The sequence below is a fragment of the Mustela putorius genome, unplaced genomic scaffold, assembly GCF_011764305.1.
Source record: "Mustela putorius furo isolate JIRA1106 unplaced genomic scaffold, ASM1176430v1.1 tig00003983_pilon_pilon_pilon, whole genome shotgun sequence".
Lineage (NCBI taxonomy): Eukaryota > Metazoa > Chordata > Mammalia > Carnivora > Mustelidae > Mustela > Mustela putorius.
The window spans coordinates 18271230-18277229 of record NW_025422123.1 but is presented as its reverse complement, the minus strand read 5'-3'; the positions used below and the strand labels follow the sequence as shown (position 1 = coordinate 18277229).

At 44.0% G+C, this 6000-nt stretch overlaps 1 protein-coding gene across 3 annotated transcripts in view; it reads left to right on the top strand.

The window, feature by feature from the left end:
* Positions 1–5046: 5046 nt before the first annotated feature.
* The window catches only part of PKHD1 (PKHD1 ciliary IPT domain containing fibrocystin/polyductin), a 471024-nt gene continuing 470070 nt past the window's right edge, over positions 5047–6000 (top strand). For all 3 annotated transcript variants that reach the window (XR_006604139.1, XM_045071248.1, XM_045071247.1), the window contains exon 1: positions 5047–5217. The gene's annotated coding sequence lies outside the window, so the exon portion shown is untranslated. The remainder of the gene's footprint in view (positions 5218–6000) is intronic.

The window sequence follows — 6000 nt, the reverse complement described above, 5'->3', positions numbered from 1 at the left end:
CTCACAGATGCTCCAAATTCAGAGCAAAGGATGTTTCTGCAGTCTGCAAGACATCAGATATCGCAACATCTATTTTATCCAACATGGCAAGAATAGAGTTACTCCACATAAGTGAATTTTATGAGCAACTGAAGTCTACCCCCTTTGAGTGCCAATGTATTTTATAAAATATTTAATTCTTCTAGAATAAGATTGAACATGTATTTACTCATTTCCCTGTTTTCTTAGATGTAGGATGAGCAACCATCTTGGTTCGTCTGGGACTTGCCCTGTTTTAGCACTGGAAGTCCCACATCCTGGGAATGGTCCTAGGCAGGGTACACTGGGAGAGATGGCCACGCTACACTTAGATATGGACTTGATTTCAGTGCTTTCTGATTGCTCTGGTTTGTTGGTAGGAACACAGCTGTGTTGAATGTTATAATCCAATGATGCCCTCAGGATGACTAAGCATAGAGCACCATGTGCCTTCAGACCCTGTGATGGGAGAGTTGCTCGTCAGCTCTGCTCATTCGTGTGTGGAACTACCTACTGTTCAATGTTTCTCCCAAGTGTGCAGGGTGTGTAAGTTGTTTTCGTCTGAGCCCTTCAGGGGCCTTGTTGATTTTTAGGACTCTCATCAAGGTGATAGAGGTCACTACAGTTTGGCTTCTGGATAAGTGGGGTCATTTTTGTCAAAATAATTTAACGAGCAAAACTGACGCAGGATAGAGGCAATCATGACAAATTAATTTTGAATAATTTTACTTAGTGGGAAAGATAACTTTTCTGAAGAAATTATGAAGCAGGTGTGTTACTCATACTTTAGACCCTGTGGTGAAACAGATTTGTTTCTCCCCAAATTGGAGTGCCTGTATTCATTTATCTTCAGGCTTTCAATTTAATTAGGAATATGATATTAAATAACATTGATTTAGTTTTGTTTCTCCATGGAAAAGAGATACTAGGAAGACTTGGGGAAAAGGAAAGAGGATGAGTTGGGTCTACTTTAGACAGGTGAAAGGGGAATTGCTTGGGGAGGATTCTGCCAACCACAGGAGTAGCATACCCGGGCCATAGTTCCATGGCTGGTCACAGAGGACATGTCCCTGGAGAAAGAGAGCAAAGCTTGCTTCAGAGCTCCTTTTCCCCGTCTTATTCCTGTAAGTAAGATGAAGTTCTTACTTAGACAAAGGGGCCATGTGAATATCCTGCTCTGTGGTCTGTCCCTGCCATCTATCTAATTTGAAGAGCATATAAAAAACAAGTTTGCTGAAGAGAAAGCGAAAAAGCAAAATGCATTGAGCATTCTTGGTTTCTATTTAAAATCTAGTTTTGGCTTCTGTGGCCTTCATCCATTCAGTGATTTTTTCTGAGATGGATTTACAAGGCATTCCTGTGCATTTTATCAGGCCACGCTACCTACAAGGTACAATGTAAAATGTTCTGGAGCTACAGAGAAATAAAGATAATTCTTTTCAAAGAAATGTAGCATCTGGTTTGGGAATGACATGTACAGGTCAAATGTTGCCAGGCTTTGCCAGCCGGTGCATATTCATGAGGTCACATTTATAGTAGCATCCAATTTTTAATGACTCAGAACTCTACATTTTCCCACTTGGGAACTTAGAGCTTAGACTCTGAGAGCTTTTATATTAGTTAGGGTTCCAGTAGGAAGCAGATGGAACATTCAGGCTGAAAAATTAATAGAGGGGTTATAGTAAGAACTGTGGCCAAGGTTAAGGAGAAGCAATAAGGCGTGGTGTGGTACATGCAAGCTAGTAATGATAGAAGCTATTAGTCTTGAGCCTGAAGGGACAAAGAGAAGGGCTCCCAAAACTTGCACAGAGAGAAAGAGAGAGAGAGAGAGAGAGCGAGCGCTCTATTTGGAAAGGGTGCCTTGTCGGTAGCCGAGATTAATAGGAAAGTAACTGGGGGGGAAAACCCCCTTATCACGTCTTGCCCCTCTGCACCTCCCCCTGAGCTCTGGTTGTGTCCTCCATTTGTGAAACCAACCAGAAGCCAATGGGCAAGGAAACACACTGGTGCAGTCCTCATGGATCCCTCTTCCTGGGCATAGAGAAGAGCAGAGAAGGCAGAGAGTAGATCTGGAGGGTCAGATGGAAGATGTCAAGCTCACTGATTTCAGAGAGTTTCTAAGGTGATACCCTTTTGTCCTTCCTCTTTAGCTCTGGCTTCCTTTGTTTAAGATCCACATCCTGCAAAATGATCTAAAGGATTTTCCCTGTTGACACTGTTCCTGGGGTGACTAATAAAATGACTAAAGTTCTTGCCAATGTGTTCTCTTCCAGTGTATCTGTGTTAGTCTGAGTTCTCTGTGAAATAGATGCTAAGGCAGAATTAAATGTAAGGACTTTGACTAGGGGAAATGCTGAATAGAGAAAAGGGGGATGAGCTGGCAAGGCTGGGAGAGCTGTCAGACTGACCCCAAGTGAGGGAGAGGTGGGTAGAAGCATCCTAGGCAACTGTATAGTCTAAGGAAGGTTCTGCAAGGTTGAGGGGGGAGCCTTCGAGGCACGGTCTTCATGAGAGCAGTCCTGTGCCTTGCTAGCCCTGTCCCATTCACTCCTTGGGAGCAGCCCGTAGAGTGTAGTCTTGGCCAAATGTGGTGATGAACTTCAGAGTACAACGGCTAGACCCTTATTTGATTATGCTTTCCATAATTGGGGATCTGTGAGGTGCATTCTCATGTGCCCCTCTCCCTCCATTTCCCAAAGCTTCTAGTCCCCAAGAATTCAGAGTGGTGTTAGAATCCTAGAGAAGGGGGTCAGAGAATGTTTTTCTTGACCAAGTTTGCTTCATAGCCCTGAGCAAAAATTTTTGTGCCAAGTTTTCATAAACTCTCATAGAAACAGTTTCCTATGGACCGGTGTCAACGTTGGGGGTGGGCATGGCTGCCTCTGTTGTGTGGCAGGGGAACCATGGTCAGGCTACCTTCTGAGGAACGTTTGTCCTTATCATTGGGTCAGAGACCTGAACTCAAGGCTTTATTTAGATTTCCTATATGAGAGGGTATTTGGAGTATGATTAGATGTCTATATGCTGTGTTTGCTTGGCAAACTTAGATCTGTACCTAGATTTGGGAGTCTTGAGGTGCACGAGGGTACTCACAGAGGGGAGTATTTGAAGCTCACCAAGGCTTCAGGTGGCATATCACTCCCTATAGAGTTCCAACTTCTTTTAGGCTCTGGAACATTAAATGGCTTGTTTCTCCTCATTTCTTCAACAGTAGAGCTTGATTGCACCCTAGGAAGTTCCTAGAACACAGAAGCCAAAGTCATTAGGATTCTTGTGGTTAAGAATGGAGAAGTAAATCTACCCATAAGAAATTTGGGGGTGCTTTTGGTTAAAATCTTGACAGCTAGGCTGGCAAAGAGAATTGTGAATATCTCTTATAGGCTATTTGCCCAAGAATACATGATATGAATTTCTGGAAACCGTTTGCTAAAGCAGCAAGAAATGAAACAGGGGTTAAGTTTTTACCAGGAGACTTGCTATACTATAGTAATCTAATCTGATCATGTTTCTGACCCCCCTGTCAGAGAGCAAGCCCTTTGAGGGCAGAAACTGTGTCATATTCTTTAAAAAATAATTTTGCATTGGGGCGCCTGGGTGGCTCAGTGGGTTAAGCCGCTGCCTTCGGCTCAGGTCATGATCTCAGGGTCCTGGGATCGAGTCCCGCATCGGGCTCTCTGCTCAGCAGGGAGCCTGCTTCCCCCCCTCTCTCTCTGCCTGCCTCTCCATCTACTTGTGATTTCTCTCTGTCAAATAAAAAAAATAAGAAAAAAAAATAATTTTGCATCAGCTAAGTGATCCATGAATATGGTTTCCTCTACAAAAATCAAAAATTACCAATAATTCTGAATTCCCCTTTGATTATCTCCTCCCACCTGGCCTGTCCTCTCCTTCCCACTCCTCATGCACCAAGCACACAAGGGTGGCTCAAAGGGTGCTTGTTGACCAAACTGAGGGATCCAGAGTGGAAATTGATATTCAGCAGGCAGGTGGGGTGGTAGGGCAGTTGATTCTCTACTTGGCCAACCTGGCCAGGCACCCTGTTTCCAAACTGCTGGCTGCAGCACTAGGAAAAGCATCCTGCTCGTTGCTGGCTGCAGGCTGTGCTACACAGCAGATTTGCTGTAATCTCTGATACTGTGCAGATGGTAGGTTCACTATTATCTTCAGAGTTATGCTATAGTCCCATAGATTAAAACTAGTCTTATGGGGGATGCTTGCTTCCCAGGTCTCCTGATGGTCCTTTGAGAGGGAGACCCAGGACTATCAAATTCTACTGGAAAGTTTCCCTTCCCAGAGGAAAGGTCAGGAAAAGATGAGAATTTCTTCTGGTCAGGAACCAATGGGCATAGGCTGACATGATTGGGAAGCTGGTGCTATAAATTGGATTGGGTGGTGGGACAGAGATAGAAAAGTCAGACAAGAACCAATGAGAAAGGTGGCTGCTGTTGACTTCCTGGGCCTGCGATTCTTTATCAAGAGGGTCAAACCAATGACTGAGACCCATAGTCTGGGTCCTGCTAGAAGGTGATGAGGACAAGTCAAGGGCCTCATCTTGGTCAAAAAAGCGAGGTCAGAAGTGAGGGAGAAAAGTAAAATGACAAAGAGGGCTTAGTGGGTCCTTTCTTAACAAGATTTTGAAGAAGTCACTTCTTTTCTCTGCTTCTTTAGACACACAAGCCTGTAGGGAGAGTGTCAGCCCACAGCAGGGAACTCAGGAGTCCTTCCTCTTGATGAAAAGGCTGAATGGGGACCAACCCTTCACTGGCCCTTTGTCCTGGGCCCTGTGTTTGGTCACTGACTTACTGGAAAATTCTTTCAATCATTAAATGCCTGTTTGTCTCACTGTGTGGACTTTTAAAATTCTTGTCTGGGGCACATGCAGTAAGTGGTGAAAAATGTAAGAACTCTTTCCTTGCTCATTAATGAAAGTCCCCGAGAAAAAAGCCTAAGTAGCTTGTGTTAATCATTAAACTTGCCCTATGGTCAGTTCTGAACTCTTACTTCGGTGAGTGTTTGGCCAGGACACAAACGAGTTAGGTGAGTTACAGTCCAACATGAGTGGGTTACATACACCGTAGCTACGGGCTGGGCTCTAACCAGGTGACACAGCCATCGGTTCCACCATCGGAGAGAAACGAGATCACATAGAAAGGAAAGACAAGCTCTCCCTTGAGTCACAATGAGACAGAAACAGATAAGGTACTGTATGATTCAGAAAAGTCTCTGTTCTCTATTCTGTAGGTATTGCATTTCTTGCCGAAGTCCAGGTCAACAAAAGGAAATGGAGGATCCGTATTAACAACCTTGCCACTCTGTCTCTGAATTCCAGAGGACCCGGGGGTGGGGTGAGGTGGGGTGGTGGGGAGGGGTGGGGGAGTGTGTGTGGGGGGGTGACACGCGAGGGAGGAGAAGAGGAAGGGGAGGAATGGGAGCATAGAGAGGTGCTGAGAGGACATTTGACTAAATGTACACAGCTCTTGTTTGGTTGGAAATTATCTGGCTGGCAGAATTACTAGGAGGCTGAGTTTATTCCTAGGAAGAATTCGTGGATTAATCATGTTAAGAAAAATTACACTTATTAAAGATTTGATTGCTCTATTCTAGAGGAGGAAGATGCAGGTCTGAGCATAGAACTTGAAGAAAACCAAACCCAACCCTTTAAGGAAGGGATCATTTAAAATTACTGATTTCTGTTGTTCCAAGCTGGGAAGCAGGAATTGAGATGAAGATTGAAATCATGCAGCCAGACTGAAAATAGACTCTCCTGTGCTGAGTATATTCTGTTGGGTATAATAGACAAGTCAGATCCTGGTCCTTGGTCTGAGTAGCAAACACTCCTGGGTACTTTTCTTTATGCAGTAGATGTAATTCTGAAAATTAAATGTTTTAAAATTGAATTCTATTCCAAATGTAAAATATAGAGAGTTTTGCAACTTAAAGGAACATTTGTTGAATCCACTTGGGTATTATAGATTTCCCTTC